The sequence below is a fragment of the Rattus norvegicus genome, chromosome 3, assembly GCF_021556685.1.
Source record: "Rattus norvegicus strain SHRSP/BbbUtx chromosome 3, alternate assembly SHRSP_T2T, whole genome shotgun sequence".
NCBI lineage: Eukaryota > Metazoa > Chordata > Mammalia > Rodentia > Muridae > Rattus > Rattus norvegicus.
The window spans coordinates 68714240-68736348 of NC_141536.1; the positions used below are offsets into that span (position 1 = coordinate 68714240).

A 22109-nucleotide genomic window follows, 5' to 3' on the forward strand; every position below is an offset into this window, starting at 1 on the left:
AATGAAACATTACTCAGCTATCAAAAACAATGACTTCATGAAATTCATAGGCAAATGGAGGGAACTAGAAAATATCATCCTGAGTGAGGTAACACAATCACAGAAAAACATACATGGTATGCACTCATTGATAAGTGGCTATTAGCCCAAATGCTTGAATTGCCCTAGATGCACAGAACACATGAAACTCAAGAGGGAAAATGTGAATTCTTCACTCCTTCTTTAAAAGGGGAACAAGAATACCCTTGGCAGGGAATAGGGAGGCAAAGTTTAAAACAGAGGCAGAGGGAACACCCATTCAGAGCCTGTCCCACATGTGGCCCATACATATACAGCCACCCAATTAGATAAGATGGATGAAGCAAAGAAGTGCAGGCTGACAGAAGCCGGATGTAGATCTCTCCCGAGAGACACAGCCAGAATACAGCAAATACAGAGGCGAATGCCAGCAGCAAACCACTGAACTGAGAACGGGACCTCCATTGAAGGATTTAGAGGAAGGACTGAAAGAGCTTAAAGGGGCTCGAGACCCCATATGAACAACAATGCCAACCAACCAGAGCTTCCAGGGACTAAGCCACTACCCAAAGACTATACATGGACTGACCCTGGGCTCCAACCTCATAGGTAGCAATGAATAGCCTAGTAAGAGCACCAGTGGAAGGAGAAGCCCTGGGTCCTGCCAAGACTGAACCCCCAGTGAACGTGATTGTTGGGGGTAGGGCGGTAATGGGGGAGGATGGGGAGGGGAACACTCATATAGAAGGGTAGGGGGAGAAACCGGGAAAGGGAATAACAATGGAAATGTAAATAAGAAATACTCAAGTTAATAAAGATTTAAAAAATACTTTTTATAGACATGACATCAAAAGTACAAGTCACAATGGCAAAAATAGATTGACTACATCAAAATTATACATGTTTGTGTATAAAGAGTGTTATTGTGGAAGTGAGGGTCTCAGGGCATCTCAGTGGTAGAAAAGTGGGCCAGAAAGAGCAAGGTCCTAAATTCAATGTGTGTGTGTGCGCGCACACACACACACACACACACACACACACACACACACACTCATACACTCACACTCACTCATACTCACACACTCATAGACATACACACTCATGCTCACATACTCATAGGCATACAGACTCATACACACACACACCCATACTCACACACTCATAGGCATACACACACATACTCAATACACTCACACACATTGATACACTTATACACACACACACATACATGCAAAAACACAAAGGAAAAGAAAATGAAAAGGCAACCCAACAAAGGGACAAATTTGCAAATCACATGTTTGATAAGGGATATTTACCTTTAATACAAAAAGAATTTTTACTACCCGATGATGATGATGATGATGATGATGATGATACCTCAATTTTTAAAAAGGGGCAGAGGATATATATGACAGATGACCAATGACCATAACAGCAGGAACTGTATTAAAGGGTCGCAGCATTAGGACAATCGAGAAGCACTGGTAATGAATTCAAAGTCAGCAAGGACATGTATGAGCAGAGGGTTAAAAAGGGCAGCTTTCTAGGGACAAAGACCTAGAAACACTAGGGCATGGATGCAGGAGCGAGCCAGGCAATGTGGCTGGAGACACAGGGCGCTGTGCGTAACTTGACATGCTCAGGGAATTCACCAGCGGACACCTGGATGTGAAGCCTTCGGCATCAGCTGGACAGGCTCTCACGACACCCTGTGAGCTGTTGTAATTTTGCACATCCCAAACACTACTTAATTTAATGATCAACTCCTGGGATTATGTCTGGGTTGTGATTTAAAAATAGATTTTCCAGTGTAAAAGAAGTCGGCAGGAAGGGGCTCCTTGCTGGATTAAGCCGTGCTCAAGTGAGAACCGCCACTGCGGAACAACACGTTCCCTGTGAAGATGGCAAGCCCATTTCAGTGGCTCTAACTTTTACGAGCTGCTATTATCAACCCAATTGTATGTTTTTTCCTGTTGCACAAACAAGTTCCCAAAAGACTTTTAAAATAGCTTTCTTTCCTGCTAAATCGTTGTGCCAAGCACTTTTTCTGACTCTCAGCTCTAAGTGGACCAGGATGTGTTAAAGAAATAAAATAAATAAATAAATAAATTTAAAAAAAAAAACTGCCCTGTCACGCTTGACAGGGTTTAATAGGCCTTAACATCACGGAAACGTTTCCTAACCTCACAGCCTCCCGCCCTTTCTGGGAATCTTCCCATAGTGTGTTCTACCCCAAACAAAAGCTCCCCGGAAGAAACAGATGCAACACCTGCCCAACAGTCCGGCTTTCAATCAAGACATCTGGGGAAAAGTCTGCACACCCAAGTACGGTTTTCTCTGAGTGGAAAAGAATCACAACAGAAAATGAAACTTGTTTGTAAACATTTAAACATCCTAACAGAGAAGGAAAAAATGGAGGTCCTATTTTTAGACTCCGCACCTTGAAGACGAACGGGGAATGAGCTCTTAAACCCAGGAGGTGAAGACCAGCCTGGAAAATATGTCTTCAATAAAGAAATGAATGCAAATCTCCAGAACTGGGCTTTAGGTCCTTAGTACTTATGCATATATTTCCTGAGTCCTTTTTTCCCTTCATCTCTTTTTAAATATCTTTCGTTGTTTCAGAAAAGCAAACAAATATATCCACAAACAGACCGAATCTGCCTCAGCCGTTTCGAAGGACTCGGCCGCTTCGTAGACACATCTCTGACTGCAAAGCAGTTTATGTCACCAGCTACGTGTCTGTCTCCCTCGCACACAGTTTCCTCGACAAAAGCCTTTCTAAACCGCAAAACAATGGCAATCTCAAACGGAAGTAGATGAAAGAAAGCAAAAGATAAACACCAGCTAACCCATGTTCTGGTGGTGGCCATGCCTGGGACATTCTATGAGGCATTTTGAGGCAGGAGTCAAAATGATCACCTAGACATTATGGCAATTTGGCATTTAGAAAGTAATTAGAAATAACACCACAAGCCTTGTATTTGAGGGGACGGCTATCAGGCAAACACTAGAAGTGAAAAACGGGGCAGAGAGTACAGATTCCATGGAGAAGGCCTAGTGTTCTGGAGTCTACAGTGATGTTTGCTAGCGGGGGACAAAGGCAGTGTAATCTGCAGCATTTCTCCGGGCTTCTGCAGTTGTAGGATAGGAATAGCAAGCACATGCATCACGAGGACCTAGTGGAATCACAGGGGGCAACCTCCACAGTCACCAGCTGAACTCAGTGCCTGGGAAATGCCCCCTGCCCAGCAAGCGGTGGGCTCTCCTCAGAGCAGAACAGTATGCACTGGCTCCCTCTGTAACAGGTCACAGTTACAGGACTTATAATGCTGAGTCAAATTACATATGAATATTTAACAGTACATACTCTCTCAGCCTAAACGGTGTGGGCTCCTGAAGACAGTGGGATGTTAAGACATTGGAGAATGAATGGAGATGAGAATTGTGTCTGAGTCATTTGCTTCTAATCAAATGACTTGGCTGTGTGTGCATGACGCAGCTGCTTTTTACTTTGTCTGTTGGTGCCTTTAAAAATACATATTAGCCCTGTCCTTTAAGACCAGAAATAAATAGTAATGCCCAAATGGCTTTGCTATTTGTCCCCCTTTCTCTGCCTCTCTGCCTCTGCCTCTGCCTCTGCCTCTGCCTCTGCCTCTCTCTCTCTCTCTCTCTCTCTCTCTCTCTCTCTCTCTCTCTCTCTCTCTCTCTCTCTCTCTCTCCTCTCTCCGCCTGAGGATAGTATTATCAAGGAGGGGAAATCTTTTGCATTTTGTCACAACAGACTGAAAGGGGCCTTCTGCATCTTCACTATCAACACTTAGTTTTTGTTAGCTTCATCCATTCCTGGATAAAGAGGAAAGCCAGTGAAAATGGAGGTGGCAAATAATGTGGTCTGTAAAGAATGGGAAGTTTTTAGCTCAAGAAATATCAGTGTAATGGACAGACCCATGGCTCCAGCTACGTATGTTGGGCACCAATGGGAGGAGAGGTCCTTGGTCCTGCCAAGGCTGGATCCCCCAGTATAGGGGAATGTCAGGGCAGGGAGATGGGAAGGAGTGGGTGGATGGGAGGGGGAACACCCTCATAGAAGAAGGGGAAGGGGAATGGAATAGTGGGTTTATAGATGGGAAACTGGGAAAGGGAATAACATTTGAAATGTAAATAAAAAATCTAATAAAAAAAAGAAAAAAAAGAAATATCAGTGTAAAGAGATCCAAGGTAAATGGTTCAAAGGGAAGAAAAACCTGTACCATTTATGTTTAAAAGAATGTCTATTGGGTTCCTTTGGGGCTGAGAACTGGAGAGTAACTTAGATATGCTGTTTTTATGTCCTTACCTGTACTATTAAAGACATGCATGTGTCTGCACACAGGCGTGTGTGTGTGTGTGTGTGTGTGTGTGTGTGTGTGTGTGTGTGCATGCTTTCATCACTGTGGACACTCTAATGCTGCCTGTGTTCCAGTGGGTGGCTATGAAGCATGTAAGGTCTGTCACCCCGTTTGTGGGACGTCTCGTGGAAGCTTCACACCAGACCCCACTAGCATCCCATTTGGGGCAGAAGAACCTGATGAGAGTAAAGGCATCTTTTAATGTATCATCTTAGGTGACTTTTTAAGTTCTGGAATATTCCCAGTAATTTCTTGTTCCATAATATCACAGTGTATATTTGATTAACTTGTGAAAATTATCTGTAGGAAAACACAACATGTCAGAAAATAATTTATGTTTTAAACATGTTTTCTGTGGAATAGTCTTGTCAAGGAAAACTGTGGAGGATTCTGGTTTTGCAAGACGAAAGGGAATTTCCAATATGCAAATTAATAAAACAAGAGTTTTGAAACAGCAAGGAGTGTTGGGAAACTAACCTTTATTCATACTTAATTTATTAATTTTTACCTATTATTTTCAAGGTAAACACCGACATGCTCTCATTGGTTTTGAAAAGATAACTGTTGGAAAGAGGATACAGCTTACTGACTTTTGTGCATGTTCTCTGTGTGCACACTTGTGTTTATACAAATACATGACTTGCTAAGATGTTTCATCTTGTTAATTTATAAAGTAAATAAAAAAGCAATATGCTTTCTGAAGAAAGTATTTTCTCATACCTTAGAATAACATAAAAACTTAGTAGACAGAATAAGTCATGGCAACCTGATTGTTATCTATTGAGAAACAGAAAGAGGTGGGTCCAAATGGGAAGGGAGGTGGGGAGGAAGTGAGAGGAGTAGAGGGAGGGTAAACTGTAGTCAGGATATATGATGTGAGGAAAAATCTATTTTCAGCAAGAGAACTAAATAAATCATGATAATCAAATGAAAAAAGCATGAAAATTTTAAGTGGACTGTAGCGTACATTCAAAATTTTAGTGATATATTTTTTCCTATTAGTCCTAAGCCTGTACTGATACTGACTTTCATATCACAGCAGAAAAACCTCAATTTTAAAATAAAAGAATGAGAAAAATAATTACTAGGCATAAAGACTGAGATAACGTTCGGTATAACTATGTGGAACTCTGACATTGCAGTCTTTAGTAAAGACACGTATCTAAGTAACAAGTTATATGTAAAAAAAAATCAAAAACCATTAGAGTATGAAGAAACCCAGGTTCTAATTTTAACCAAACCCAGGAATAACAGTGGAGACAGATGGCTTCTAGAACAGATGACAGATGTGGTCCTAAGGCATTTTAAGCAAGGTGCAAAAGATTTCCTAATGGTCCTACCTTCTCATGCTATCCTAATGTCTGCTCCAGGACAATCATATATTTAGTCTGTGAGCAGTACCGTCTTTCACTTGATGGTCTCCATTTTCCTTCCTCTTTAGTTCAGATTAGGATATGGTACCTGATTCTTAATGTTCATTGACTCTTTTTCAAGTCTATTGTCCCAAGTAAAATCTATTGATTATCACATTATTATAAGCAAAGTGTGTATATATGCAAATACAGTAAGTATAAAAATTTAAACTGAAAACAAGGAACCTACAGGAGACAAAAGTTACGCTTTAATGCATAACACAATTTTCTTATGGGTAGATATGGAGAAGTGACTTTTGGCTTTTGTTTTATAGCTAGTGTGAGTCTGGTCTTCCCAAGGCCTTAATAAATGTTCTGAAGGAGATTTGCTTTATATTTTAAAGATTGCTGGGAGCATTATTGAAAAATAGAGACTGGTGTTAAGATTCAAAGATGTTCAATCCAAGAATCATGCCAGCTTTACTGTCATTACTTTTTAGTGTTTGGGTTAAGTCCAGGGCTTCCTGTGTGCTGGGTGAATGCTCTGCTGCTGAACTTCCGCCCCAAACCAAACTGCATTTTCTCCTGTGTGTGCAGACTTTTTCCTTATAAAAACTAAAGACAATCATGGCCACTCTTGCTTGCCCTTCAGAGGCCTAAAGGAGGCCTGCCTCAAATTTGAGGTAAGCCTGCGTGACACAGAGATAGATGCCAGAAAAAGGCCATGTATCAAAAAAACAAGAGAGAGAGAGAGAGAGAGAGAGAGAGAGAGAGAGAACGCCTAACTCACCAAAACATCCCCACTGAGCCCAGTTCTTACACTGCAGTAAGAATCTGGGAAATGAATACATCTTAAACTATAGTCACCTTCTGTGTAGAGGGAGAAAAAAAAACCCTGCCTTTTGCAACTGTTTTTGTTTTGACTCTTGGGACAATACAGATTTTTTATTATTATATTGATAGGCACATACAAATTTGCATGGTTTCGAAAGCAACCCACAGCCTTTCAGTAAAAGAAATTAAATAGTTTAATCACTGTACAGTTGAAGGAGGTAATTATATTCCTGTGATAAACGAAGACACCAAGACGAAGGAAAATGAGACAGAGGAGTTTTTCTCCTCTTATCGTTTTTCATCGAATTTCCTCTTCTCTACAGTCTAGATAGTAATCAAAGCAATCTTGTGGAAGTATTAAGTTTATTTGTTATAAAAAAGTAGCAATTGTATTTATGGGATTTATAAGTAAATTACTTCAGGGCACAAAAATGCGAGCAAGTGTCTTGCTCAAAAGGTCTGAAGTCGTTTCTGTCCCTGGCATCACCATCTTTCTCCCAAGACTGTCACGGGGCTGAGGATGTTTTACATGTGAATGCCTTAAATTGACCCTGTTCGCCCAATAATGGTGGATAATTGCCTTGATCTCCCTGGGAAAGTGTTTACAACACAAGTGCGCTTTCCCTCAGTCCTCTGAGTCAGCTTCTAGGGCTTGCTTGTTGTGACTCGGGAATAACCTTGGTGGAGAAAGGATGTCTCTCTGGGCCAATAAAGGAGATCCTGGGATCTAGTATCTGTAGGAAAACAAATTTTCTGAGTTTCCTTTCTCAAGGACTAGGAAGGTTAAATAACTTTAAGCAAAAGAGATTCAGCAGCATACGTTTGCCTTTAAAGTCAAGCAATTTGAGTGATGGCCTACACACGGAGGACAGCGACACAATGGTGCTCCCAAGCAAAATCCACACGTTACGACATGATTTATTGAGATGCCAGTAGGCACCCTGATAGAGGGCAAGATAGGAGTAATGTAACAAGAATTGAAAAGAGAAAAGATAAAAGTTCTTGATAAGTTGACCTGCAGAGACAGTAAAAATTTGAAGCACAAATTTAAAGTTACAAATGAAGATAAGTCCTATGAAGGAAGGAGATGACCTCATACAGTGGCTCAAGGAATGATTTCCCAGAGGAAGTGGTATTTCACTAGACATCTGCAGTTGGAGGATGGTTTTTGAGAAACACAAAAACAAATGGCTCCTATCAGACGGGGTTGAGGACAGAGGACAAAGGAGAGGGCATTTCACAGGTTGTGTAGGCAGGTAGTGATCTCAAGACTACACTGAGCTTAGATAACTTGCCCGAGACTCTGGTCTGTGTCTGGTAACACATGCAAACATCTGGTTCCAGCAAAGAGAAATTATTTGGTTTATGGTTGTTCATTAAAAGTCAGTTGCACCTGGGTTGGGTGTGAGGGAAGAAGACGGGTGATTAGAATGAAGAATCCTGCTGAAGAGTTTGGCTGTTGAAAAGGAGAAGAGAGAGGCTTAGTGGTAGGTGTGGGAGGACTTCTGGAGTGGAGTGGAGTTCTATTTTTAGATAAGACTGACATCAATGTTTTATAATAATAATGGGGATGTATGTGAATGAGGGCGTTGACTATACAAAAGGCATTTAGATTTCTCCAAAGACTCGAAAAAATAGGGTCCCAAGCAGCATTAGGAAAGACTACCTTGGCCAGTTTTAAACACTGGTGCAGAGGAAAGCAGGACAGCAGTTCTGGTGAGCTTGGACTTACTGAAGCAAAGTAATAACATTCTGTCTGCTCCCTCCTTCTGTAACACTGCTTGTAGAAAGTGCAGATGTTGGAAGACTTGGAGGCAGTGGAATTCAGGATTGATTAAGCCAAATAGGACCTTTGCAAACACCAAGTTGGAGCTAAAATTAAAGTTTTCTGATTTGGGGAAGAACATCATTCCCACAGCTCCAGGAAAAGAACTTTATAGGCAGAGAGCAGAAGGGGCTTACAGGGGGATAGGTTAAGGGCCCATGGTCCCTGTGGACATCTGCAGTCTAAGTATTTTCACTTTGGGGGTAACAGCACTACAGATGTGGGATTTCAGACTTTGTGATTGGAATATTTTTTGTGCGATAAAATTAAATAGTATCTTCCTGCTTCCTGATATAGAGCCTAGAAATTTTTAGAGAAAAAAAGAAAACTAAATGAGTAATGTATTGACTTTTATTCTGGTGTTTGATTCAAAAAAGAATGTTTGAAGTAATTATCAACTTTTATTACTGATAAAAATTTAAAGAGTTCAAATTTATAGTTCAAATTTGGCTATTTTTTTCTCCTTTCAGAAATCATGCCTTTTTTGCCTCTCAGACTCGGATGGCTCTACAAGTACTGAGAGTACAGCACTAAAAGTGCCTTAAGAAAGTGGTTTTCAAGGATATGGGGGTTTTGTGTATGATGTGTGTGCTCTAACATTTTCTGCCTTACTCCTTTGACAACAGATCTCTCGCTAACCTGGAAGCAACAAACCCCAGTGTTCCTTCAGTCTATACCTCATCATGTTGGGATTCCAACGATGTGCAGCCATACCTGGTTTCTTATATGAATACTGGGGATTAGAATTAAGTCTTTTGCTTAAACACCAAGTGCTTTTACCCAGTGAGAGCATTCTCCCCAGATTCCAGTGTTAGGGGTTGATTCTAATACTTTGAGTTAATCTGACCCCCAAAATCAGGAATCTGAGTGCCCAAAAGCTGAAGGTCCTTGTACCCAATTGGCTTTTGATCAGTCAGTAAAGAGCCAAAACCAAGGATTGGACAAGTAGACTGAGGCGGTACCTTTGGATTTTCGGGGGCTAGGAACTGGAAGAGAAGAAGGAGAAATCATGATGACAAGGAAGAAAAAAAGAACAGACCTAAATGCCCACCAATATGTGAGAATCATGGAAAGTGACCCCACGGGCCACCTCCCCAACAATCACGTCTAACGACATTTAAATCATTCTTATAAGCAAAAAGATAAAAGTGGGTTCGGAACACTCCAGATAACAATATAAATTATTAGACCGTTCAGCAGTTTTCAATAGCTAATGGCCTGATCTTTTAGTCAGCCTCTAGCTTAGAGGGAACGAATGGACGCACAGAGAGAAAACTGTGATTTGTGTTTCGGTGGCTATGAAATACCGGTGACGGTGATTCAAAGTTGCTTTGCCAACACTCAGATCTGGAGGAAGTGGGGATCAGATACTTGCAAGGACTGAATATTGGCACCAGATAGAGTACAGACATTGACTGAAGACGAATTGTGTTGATTGATCGTACAAACTTCTGTACATGTCCTCATAACTTAGGAAAGATATTTAACTTGTCTAAATTCAGTGCTTACATAAATAAAATTGGATTGATGATGCCATGCTCTATATTATGTTCATGTGATTACAAAATAAAAGATCACCACATGGTGAGCTGAAAACATTTCCAAGACAAGTGTAAGCATTCAGTGAATGTTAGCCATTACTGTGATGGGAATTTAATATTGGGTTACTTCATTGCTCCAACCCAGCAGAAAGAATGAAAAGCATTATATCTAAACTGATTGGTTTCTATAATTTATATGTCAATTTTTGCCTTTGAGAAGGAAATTTCCCCACCTTGCTTTGAATATAGGAAAGTTGTATAATTGTAGTTGTTTAATAAAGTCAATATATACTTTCACTCAAGAAATTTTTTGGATTTCTCAATATTACTCAACTGTTTTATATGGTAGTAACTTTAAATAACAAGATTATTCACATGAGCAAATAGTAAGCCTATTGCTAATATCTTTATGCAGATCAGAGTCATGTCAAAGGGGTCTCATTTGAAATCTAATCTGTATAGAAAAAGCCCATAATTATCAGCAACCTACCTTATAAGAGAATGAGAAAACTATCTTTTCTATCATTATAAAACAGATAATGTTGTTTAGGTGGGGAGGTGCACGCCTTTAATCCCAGCACTTTGGGAGGCAGAAGCAGGCACGTCTTTGTGAGTTCAAGGCCAGCTGGATTTACAAAGAGAGTTCCAGGAAAGCCAGGGCAAAAAACAAACAAACAAACTCTGTCTCCAAAAACCAAATAAAGAAATATGTAAATAAATAAATGAATGAGGCCCCAGGTCAAACTACATGTGTGTGACTGGCTAAGGACATCATCCGCCTGCAGCTAGCAAGATACTCTAACCTCCTCATTCTTTTGTTCCCATCCATCTAGGAACTGAACCTCCTAGAAAATACGAAATGCCAAGAGTTCTCCTTTTTGTATTGATTGACTAAGTTAGTTTAGTTAGACATAGAAAAATGGCACTGTGGAAATACTCTTTGGTTAATACCACAAACCACAGGCTTAGGGGCAAAGCACGAAGCTGCAAACGTCCTAATGCAGCCTCTGCAAAAGAAGTTCTGATGTGTGGCATCCACCCGAGTGTAGGCTCATTAACTGATGGAACATGGGATACAGGAGAGAAGAGATTTCCACTCTAGACACATGTAGATGAATGTCTTCTTTTTTTTCCTTTTCTTTTTGGATATTATTTTAATTACATTTCAAATGTTATTCCCTTTCCTGATTTCCCAGACATAAGCCCCCTATCTCATCCCCCTCCCCTTCTTCTATGAGGGTGTGCCCCTCCCTTGGTGAATATAATAAAATATAACTTTACTCTATGTATTTATTTATTCATTCATTAATTCATTCATTCACTTAAATGCTGGGTGTTGAACTCAGGACCTCACACATGCTAGGAACAGGCTATACGAGAGGTACATACCTATCTATCTATAATTCATGGGTATTTATTAGTTACGCCTCTGTTAGTAATTCTTCACTTTCAGCCAGCTTTCTCTGCCATGCCATCTTTATGTCTTTCAAAGATTATCTAATTTTTGCCTAATTCATCTCCTCAGTTGTAGATGCCTTCAGCACGTTACATTAATGTATACAGTCCTACTAGTAGGTTTAAGATATTGTTTATATCTCTATGGGTAAAGACACATGCAGCACACATGTTTCTGTTCAAATGAGCGAATTTCTACTTTAAACATTTGAGAAATTTCTTGAACCCATGAAGACCCAAAGGGTGTGTTTATAAAAAGGGCAGAGCTGTTCACTATATTTTTGCAGGAAGTTCCGGCTGTGGCTACATGCTATCTATTTCTTAGACGATTATAGATATCTCACAAGGGAAAACCAAAGACAAATATTTGCAGTTGTTTATGTGCTGGATCTAAAACCTCCCTCCAATGGAAAACAGACCTGGGATGTAAAGGAAAGGAAAACTGTGACTCAGTCAGCCTGCAGATGGGACTGCCAAGCCTCAGCTCCTGCTTTACATTCGTAGCGACAGTTTGGAAAGGTCTTTCATTGCAATCAGAGCGTTTTTTGTATTCTAGTCTACTATTATCATATTAAGAAAGATATTCTACCCTTTCTTAGATTTAACAATGTGTATGAGTGTTTTATTTGCATGTATGTGCAGTGTGTGCATGCCTGGTGTCCTGGAATCTCAGGAGAGAGTATTAGATCCAGTAGAACTTAATTACAGAGAGTTATGACCCACTATGTGAGTTTTGGGAACCGAATCCAGGTCCTCTGCAGAAGCAACAAATGCTCTTAATCACTAATCTGTCTAGCTCCCTAGTATTCTATCTTTGATATGGTTAAATTCATATATATGTATATACATATATATATATGTATACGTATATATATATATTATACACACATACATATACATACATACACAATACAGTTATTTGAACTTAGGCTTAATAATAAAATGAGTGCCATCAATTCACTTTAAAATAGGCATATATTTCATGAGACTTTCCCAGTCTTGTTCAAATTTGGGTAGATATCCAACAAAACAGAAAAAAATTACCCAGGCCTAAATATCACGTTTCATTTATTGTGGGTATTGGTGTTACTTTATTTGTTGTTGGTGTTTTGTTCTTTATTCCTGCCACGTTGCTTTGAGCAGATCATTGGAACATGACTTTTTCTTTACATATGTATTAGTTTTTAAGGAAATTTTCTTGACATAGTTTTAAATCCATGTGATTTATAAAATGAATGCACTTTATTTCTTTTCACTTCGAAAAGAAGTTTTTCCACCAATGGCTTATGCTCTAAGATCAAGAATCGACAAATGGGATCTCATAAAACTGCAAAGCTTCTGTAAGGCAAAGGACACTGTGGTTAGGACAAAACGGCAACCAACAGATTGGGAAAAGATCTTTACCAATCCTACAACAGATAGAGGCCTTATATCCAAAATATACGAAGAACTCAAGAAGTTAGACCGCAGGGAAACAAATAACCCTATTAAAAAATGGGGTTCAGAGCTAAACAAAGAATTCACAGCTGAGGAATGCCAAATGGCTGAGAAACACCTAAAGAAATGTTCAACATCTTTAGTCATAAGGGAAATGCAAATCAAAACAACCCTGAGATTTCACCTCACACCAGTGAGAATGGCTATGATCAAAAACTCAGGGGACAACAGATGCTGGCGAGGATGTGGAGAAAGAGGAACACTCCTCCATTGTTGGTGGGATTGCAAACTGGTACAACCATTCTGGAAATCAGTCTGGAGGATCCTCAGAAAATTGGACATTGAACTGCCTGAGGATCCAGCTATACCTCTCTTGGGCATATACCCAAAAGATGCCCCAACATATAAAAAAGACACGTGCTCCACTATGTTCATTGCAGCCTTATTTATAATAGCCAGAAGCTGGAAAGAACCCAGATGCCCTTCAACAGAGGAATGGATACAGAAAATGTGGTACATCTACACAATGGAATATTACTCAGCTATCAAAAACAACGACTTTATGAAATTCGTAGGCAAATGGTTGGAACTGGAAAACATCATCCTGAGTGAGCTAACCCAATCACAGAAAGACATACATGGTATGCACTCATTGATAAGTGGCTATTAGCCCAAATGCTTGAATTACCCTAGATGCCTAGAACAAATGAAACTCAAGACAGATGATCAAAATGTGAATGCTTCACTCCTTCTTTAAAAGGGGAACAATAATACCCTTGGCAGGGAAGAGAGAGGCAAAGATTAAAACAGAGACTGAAGGAACACCCATTCAGAGCCTGCCCCACATGTGGCCCATACATATACAGCCACCCAATTAGACAAGATGGATGAAGCAAAGAAGTGCAGACTGACAGGAGCCGGATGTAGATCGCTCCTGAGAGACACAGCCAGAATACAGCAAATACAGGGGCGAATGCCAGCAGCAAACCACTGAACTGAGAATAGGACCCCCGTTGAAGGAATCAGAGAAAGAACTGGAAGATCTTGAAGGGGCTCGAGACCCCAAAAGTACAACAATGTCAAGCAACCAGAGCTTCCAGGGACTAAGCCACTACCTAAAGACTATACATGGACTGACCCTGGACTCTGACCCCATAGGTAGCAATGAATATCCTAGTAAGATCACCAGTGGAAGGAGAAGCCCTGGGTCCTGCTAAGACTGAACCCCCAGTGAACTATACTGGTTGGGGGAGGGCGGCAATGGGGGGAGGGTCGGGAGGGGAACACCCATAAGGAAGGGGAGGGGGGAGGGGGATGTTTGCCCGGATACCGGGAAAGGGAATAACACTCGAAATGTATATAAGAAATACTCAAGTTAATAAAAAAAAAAAAGTCAAAAAAAAAAAGAAAAGAAGTTTTTCTTCAATATCTGTCAATAATCATGTGTGACAGGGAGTGGGGAGGTCTGGTGTGGTGGGGGTGTGGTGGGGACATCCTCTTGGCAGGGAGGTGTGGAATGTGGAACAGTCAGAGGGTGGGCTGGGAGGGGGATAAAGTCTGGACTATAAAAATGATTAAAGAATAATAATTAATTAATTAATATAAATAAAATAATTATTGAACTGAATTTTTAGTCAATATGATCAGGATAAACTTAACAAAGCGCATAAAACATGAATCTTAAATTTGTGAGAAAATATCTTAGATTCAATTCAAATGAGATGAAGGTTTAAATGTGAGGTATTGTAGAAAATATTTAGAAATGTATGAGAACATCAGTATTTTTACCATTTTGTGTCAGAAAGAGCTCTGAGCAAGATTATTAAGCGTCAGTGATAGCTATGATTCGATCCCCCTCAAAGCACAATGTAATCCATCCCTCCTACCTCTTATTAGTCAACTTGTAGAGTGTGCCAAGTGATTGTGTGGATCAACCATCCCAAATACTTGAGACGAGAAGTGTGACCGCATTGTTCTTAGTTAGAAAGGCATGCATACGCTGAGGGGTTTTTCAGCTCATCTTTAGGTCAAATCATATTAACCAGATACTCCAGATTCTCAGAACTGAGGTGGACTTGAAAATCATGCAGTATCATCTGCTTCCTTTACAGACTTAGAACACAGGAGCCAAGGGAGTAGTGAATTGTAATATGTTCCTTAACAGTGGCACTGAGCTAAAAGCAGGCATCATGTCTTCTTGGACTCAGCTCTGGGCTATTTTGTTAGACTAAAATGAAACCATTATTGGTTCAAAAAGATGAATGGAAGTCAACTCCTGCTTTTAGTTACATGTTTCATCGCCATGTAGACGACTTTTTGAATCTATTTATTGTTGGAATTTAAGCTTATTTGCATTTTAAACTTAATTGTTAAAATAAAAAAATTACAAAGGCACATTTAGCATCTCTCTCTCTCTCTCTCTCTCTCTCTCACACACACACACACACACACACACACACACACACACATACACGTACAGTCTCGTTTATATGGGATGAAGCAACTGAAGAGACAGCAGTTTAAATCTGGGCCTTTCACTGCATTTCTTCCAAACTTCTAAACACATGCCACAGTTTTCACATTGGAATGATATTCTAAAATAATATGTACTCTTCCCTGATATCAAATTATGATACACACATTGGGAAGCCAAAACCAGTTATTTTCTATTAAAACAAAATCTTCTGTTATAGCTTCTTCCCTACACATCGCTATGAAGCAAAACTGGAGACTTCTAAGAAGTGATTTGGCATCACATCACATGGAGAATATCAGGAGGACAGGCAGCTGTCACCTACATGTTGGCATTTGCAGCATTCAGACCTTGCTGTGAGGAACACTGAGTCATCTGAAATGCAGGGTGCGGAGGAAGCTGACACATCAAGGGACAGAGCACTCATGAGTTCCCAAAGACAGGGAGCGGGACAAAGAACAATTACACATGGTCTATTTTGGGGTCTAGCAATGTAGGTTGGGAATTCTTTTTTAAGAAATGCACAGCTCAAACACAGAAAAAAAAAAGGAACCGTCTCACAAAGCTTTGAACTTAAGATAATACAAGGTATACTTAAGGTATCCAGTGCATTCTAAGGAACTTTTATCTCACCCCATTCATAGACATAATGTAACAGTGATTGTGTGGTTAAGAAAACAAAGAATCCTATAGAATCTAAAGGAGACATTTAGTTCAAATTAATAACCTAGCTATATTGAAAAATCATCTCTAGATCAGTGTGATATACATATATTAAATGACTAAATTTAAATTATATCATTAAATCAGTACAATAAAAATATGACACATTCAAAATTAACTTAATATTCCTAACCATCTAGCCCAAGAAACACAATTATAAGGTTAAATCTACTTTGCAATGTCCTAAGAAAATAGTTTTGAGTTGATAGGTGTGCACAATTCCACCTTTACCTGTAGTTTATTGGGTAGCCACTCAAGTTTTTTATTCAAAAGTAAACTATGCAATCTTCTATGGAATTTTTGTCCCTAGACTTAACGCATTCTTAATACCCTTGACCTTATTGCCAATCCAAGATGTTACTTTGTATATCTTGTTGAAATATATGCAATACCTGAGTGTTAGACCATCCAAAGTTTTGACAGTTGGTAGCACAAGATGTTGGTGTATCATCATAGGGCCCTGGATAACAAAAGAAGATTCCTGTGAATTTGGCAACATTGTAAGTGGAAAGTGGAATTTTACAGAACTTAACTTAAAAGCATATACCAGTGTGGTTCTCTGCTAAATTCTCGTTTTAAATGGTGGGTTTGGAAGGGAAGCTCAGAGGCGATTCATTTGTCACACTTAGGCTACCATTAAATTAGCCTATAAATAAGGAAGAAAAAAACTGTTTTTGTTTTGTAGCACGGTAACATGTCCTTCTAACAGGGTCACTGAGGGACAAAACAAGGAGCCAGGTGTTTCCTATTGCTTGAGAGCTTAGCACTAGAAAGAGGTAAGTGTAAGGGGTCTGCGTAAGTGTAGCTTTGCTCTATAAGTTAAGGATACCATGCTCCATGCCTGCTAGAGCTATTGAAGAAAAAGCCTATCAACAGTTAGATAGATAAAGGTCCAGCAGTAACAAGTGCAGCAAAGAAAAAGAAAGCAAATGAATGAAGCATAAGAAGACTGTGACTATCTTGCAGTCTCCAAGGAGGTGGTGTAAACAGAGTCGGTGAGGGAGGGAGGCTACAGTGACTGCCCTGGGGAGACAGCGATCCTAGATGGATGACTTGATAATGTTTCCCCGATAGGAATGACTTGGCTGGTTCGAGGTATGGGTAGAAGGTCAGCATCATCAGATTTGGAGGATTGAAAGCAAGGGTAGTCATAGACCTGATCTAAGAGGAACCCAGAGACACGTATGGTCAGAAACAAACTTGACTCTACTACTGCTAAATAAACTGAATGCATATGTTGGCTTGGATATACCTTTCCACATCAAGTAAACATTGAAAGTAAGGTGAAATCATTATATATTTTTCATTGATTTACATTCATACTGCATTAAAAGTTATGAACTTTAAGATGTCAAATTTGTGTTCTGTGATGTGTCTACCTCCCATTGTGAGCTGAGAAATTTTGTTGAACTCGCCCTCGTGATCCATGAATCTACTGTTATGCTTCAATGATCATCTAATTTATTGTCAAGGATATCTATAAAGTCAAGGCAAAAACTTAGGTGAACATTCAAACATATTAAGAAGACTACTTTTGAGCTGGAGAGGTGGCTCAGTGGTTAAGAGCATTGACTGCTCTTTCAGAGGTCCTGAGTTCAAATCCCAGCAACCACATGGTGGCTCACAACCATCTGTAATGGGATCTGGTGCCCTCTTCTGGTGTGTGTCTGAAGACAGCTACAGTGTACTCATTTACTTAAAACAAATAAATAAATCTTTAAAAAAAGACTACTTTTGAAAAACAAAAATTTTGTTAGCAAAATCTTATTCTTGTAATACTCCTCAATAGTTAAGAAGAACATATTATGCTTCCATAATTTCTATATATAATTGTAATCTAACTTTGCTATTATTAGGATCAAGATCTGGTTATATTAAGGAGATTTATTTAGATATAAATCACTGCTGTCTAAATCTAGAATTGGGATTTTTCTAAAAATGCTTTTGAAAAAAATAAAAACTCTTCAGCATCAGGCTTTATTGGCACCCATAAGGAATTCAGCAGGTTCAAAGTTGAAGTTTATTTTGAATATTTTCCCAACTTGTTAGAAAAGGCCACTGGAAATAGAAACAGATGAGGAACATTAGTGGGTTTTTTTTCTCAGTATAATTCTAAAATGTTCACTTTTTTTATCCCAGTCAAAGCAACCATGGGAGAGTATTTTAAACCCTTGGGTAATTAGGTCACGAAACCAATTACCCTGGTTATCATAAAATTAAATATGGAGTTAATTTTGGTTGATAAATATCTTTCACATATGAACAAAATTATGGTGTATGTGTTGCCATGTACATACTTTCATTTTAATATTTGTTTATTAAAATGAGTGGGCATTTTGTCAGTATGTATGTGCATCATGTGTGTCCGTGCCCTTGGAGGCTCAAGAGCTGGAGTAAAGAGCTGGTGAGTTATCATATGAGTCCTGGGAATTGAACCTGGGTCCTCTGGAAGAACAGCCAGCGCTCTCAAACCTCCTTTCATTTTATACGATAGCTATTAATACATACAGTATCGAATAGTATAGTAAAAGTAAGTTAATATTCAATATGAAGTATAAACAGTCTTACCACACAAAGCTCATGAAAATATAAAATAGACAGATAAAAATAAACAAATTTGTTCAGTAAGTAGCACAATGTCTAAACTGACTGGTCAATGGAGCTAAAGTGAACTAAATCTCGAGGACATAGAAAAGAAATGCAGCATGTACACATAGCAAATAAGCTTTCATTATGAAATGTTTCCATTATTTAAGTCAGTGTTTTGATATTAATATGAAGACATTAACTACAGAGAAATAAACCTACACCTAGTTCTATTAAGAGGAAAATCAAAGCCTTGAAGAAATAAATGAGATAAATTCAGCTGATGGTTAAAAAGACAACTATGTAGGTGCCAAATTATGACTTACATGAAAAATACAAACTCCAGTGCCTTCCATATTTTAATGAATAAGAAGTTAATATCACAACGGTGGAGGAAAAGATACATCCTATTCAGGTGATTTGTAAGCTCCATAACTTATTCTCAATATTCAATAAAATTCAAATATATAGAGAGAACAGATGATATACCATCTGTATAAATGATTGATAAATGATACATAGACAGATAATAGATAGACAGATAGATAAGTAGATGCATAGATACATAGATATATAGATAGACATATACATAGATACATACATACATAGATACATACATAGATATATAGATACATACATAGATACATAGATACCTAAATACATAGCTACATAGACAGACAGACAGACAGACAAATCATGATAGATGATTAGGGGATTAGTCACAGTTCCTCTAAATCAACTAATTATTACCTAATTTGAAACAAATGTTTAAGAGGAAAATTTTTATTATTTTAACAAGCAAATTTACCATGATTCATGACCAGAGAGATGCAAATCAAAACCACAATGAGATATTGTGTCACACCCTCCAGAGTGGCAAAAGTAGGAATGTTAGACAGTACACGGTTTTGGAAAGGGCATGGTGCAATAACTACCTCATTGACTGTTGCTGGGAATGTAACTTGGGTCACCATTATGGATTGCTTAAGAATACGTCTTATAAATCTTTTCTCTAAAAGAAACAAAAGGACTCCATGCAGTTTATGAGGAGATGTGTAGGGGACTGTTTACAACATCATGGCTTGTAAAAGTCACATGTTGTCCCATCATATGCCTACCTCTGTGCATGCACCTGTGTATGTATGTATGAGTTTTTACCTCTGAGTCCAGTAACAACAGAAAAGTTATAATTTAAATTAATAGCAAGTTTTTGATACTTCTAAATTGTAGTGATTCATAGAAGGAAAATGTGCCCCTGAATAACAATGCTACTTATTCTGAGTCAAGGCTTAAAAAAGAAAGGCTTGTATATATCTTTGGAAATATTTCTGGCATCTCAGTATGAATGCTTAGAGTTTTTTTTTAAAGTTGACCACTTAATTTAAATATGTGACTTGTTTGCCCTCGTGAGCTGTTATTGTGAGTTTGAACCTAATATGTCCTCATGATGATGTATTCTCACAGTCCGCAGGGTGCCGGTAAACAGAACAATTTCCAAGCACAGTAGGAAACTTAAGCATTACTTCTGGCTATGTTGAAGCACCTCATAGTGTCTGATAGGCTTAGCGAAAAGGACTTGACTTGTACCAAAAAGCCCTGACTCTTCCAGTGTGATGACTAAGATGTTTGGTTTCTAAGATGTCTATTCAGAAACTATCTTGAGACACTAGACAGTGTCAGCCGTTTAGACTCTATGACACCACCACTTGCAAGAACAGCTGTCCTGACAGGTTGAGCTCAATTTCTTGAACAAAAAGACAGTAAATCTATTTGCTTCTCACAACCTAATACACTTCTTGGCACTTATCCAGGGAAGTAACACTTAACCCCAAGTACACAAAAACATAAAACAAAGGGTTTTTTCCAGCACAATTTTACACCAAGAAATAATGCTTGCTTATTAACTTAAAAGAGTACTCTTGATAGTGTTCATCATCGTGGACGTGCATCTCATATCTCCCTATCTAAAATGATATGCTTTGAGATGAGATTTTTATTTCATAATTATTCAGGCAAGTAAAATATGTTTTGTTGAACCAGTTTATCTTCTGCTTTAGCCTCTTATTTATCCCATAATTTTGCTCATTTAATTCAATCCTCCTTTCTTTTTTAAATCAATTCATTTAGTTGTTGAGAATTTCATATGAATACTGAATTTACATCATTCCCCCTCACTTTTCTCCCTCCATCTCCTATCACATTTCCCTCCACTCATTCTCAAATTCATGGCCTCTTATTCTTTGGTTAATATTGTTATAAACACACAAACACACACACACACACACACACACACACACACACACAATACATATGCATTTAAATGTAAAATTCAATCTGCTGAGTCCATTTAATTTTTTCCTGTCTTTTATAGTTCCTCTTACTTTCAAATTTTATTCTTGACTTGATTTTATATCAGATTTCACTTAGTCTTTAAGAATTACTGTTAATTTAGGTGAAATGTTTTGTTTAGTGCTTCCCAGTTGAAGAATTTTAATTCAGCAACAAGGCTGCTCTGGCAAGGGGTCACATCCAAAGCCTTCTAGGTCTGTGTTACAACTAGAATTATATTATACAGCTTTAATTACACTGGCTGGAATACAGACATGTCTTTAGTGTGTACCTTGAATCCCAAACAATGAAGATTACTGTAGAAGAAAGCAGTCATGTTTGAAAGTAATATCTAATTGAGGAGTAGACAAAGTGATGAATCAGAGAAAGGTTTAACAGAATGAGTCAGAGATAGTATATACCCAACATTCAGCACAGAAAGTTGGAGTACTTAAAAGAATATCAAAGTAAAGAGAGACAACTTAATAGAACAGCATGAAGGGTTGGGGGAGGGGCACTTTTACGTTTACAGAGGCTGGTCATAGGTGAAGACAAAATGAACCAGAGACAGGATAAATATAGTAAAAATGGCCATTTTGCCAAAAGCAATCTACAGATTCAATGCAAGCCCCATCAAAATTCCAACTCAATTCTTCATAGAGTTAGAAAGAACAATTCGAAAATTCATTTGGAATAACAAAAAACCCAAGATAGCAGAAAACTATCCTCAACAACAAAAGAACTTCTGGGAGAAGTATCATTCCTGACCTCAAACTGTAATACAGAGCAATAGTGCAATAGTACAGAGACAGACAGATAGATCAGTGGAATAGAATTGAAGACCCAGAAATGAACCCACACACTTATGGTCACTTGATCTGTGACAAAGGAGCTAAAACCATCCAATGGAAAAACAGATAGCATTTTCAACAAATGGTGCTGGTTCAACTGGAGGTCAGCATGTAGAAGAATGCAAATCAACCCATTCTTATCGCCCTATACAAAGCTTAAGTCCAAGTGGATCAAGGACCTCCACATCAAACCAGATACATTCAAACTAATAGAAGAAAAAGTGGGGAAAAGCCTCAAACACATGGACACTGGGGAAATTTTCCTGAACAAAACACCAAATTTTCTAAGATCAAG

The 22109-nt window shown here is 38.6% G+C and overlaps 1 protein-coding gene across 2 annotated transcripts in view; it reads right to left on the reverse strand.

Annotated features, from left to right (window-relative positions):
• The window catches only part of Calcrl (calcitonin receptor like receptor), a 96907-nt gene that overhangs the window by 61621 nt on the left and 13177 nt on the right, over positions 1–22109 (reverse strand). The window contains 1 exon segment of one of the 2 annotated variants that reach the window (NM_012717.3): positions 16442–16509. The exons of the other annotated variant lie outside the window; for it this stretch is intronic. The gene's annotated coding sequence lies outside the window, so the exon portion shown is untranslated. 2 annotated transcript variants of the gene reach the window in all.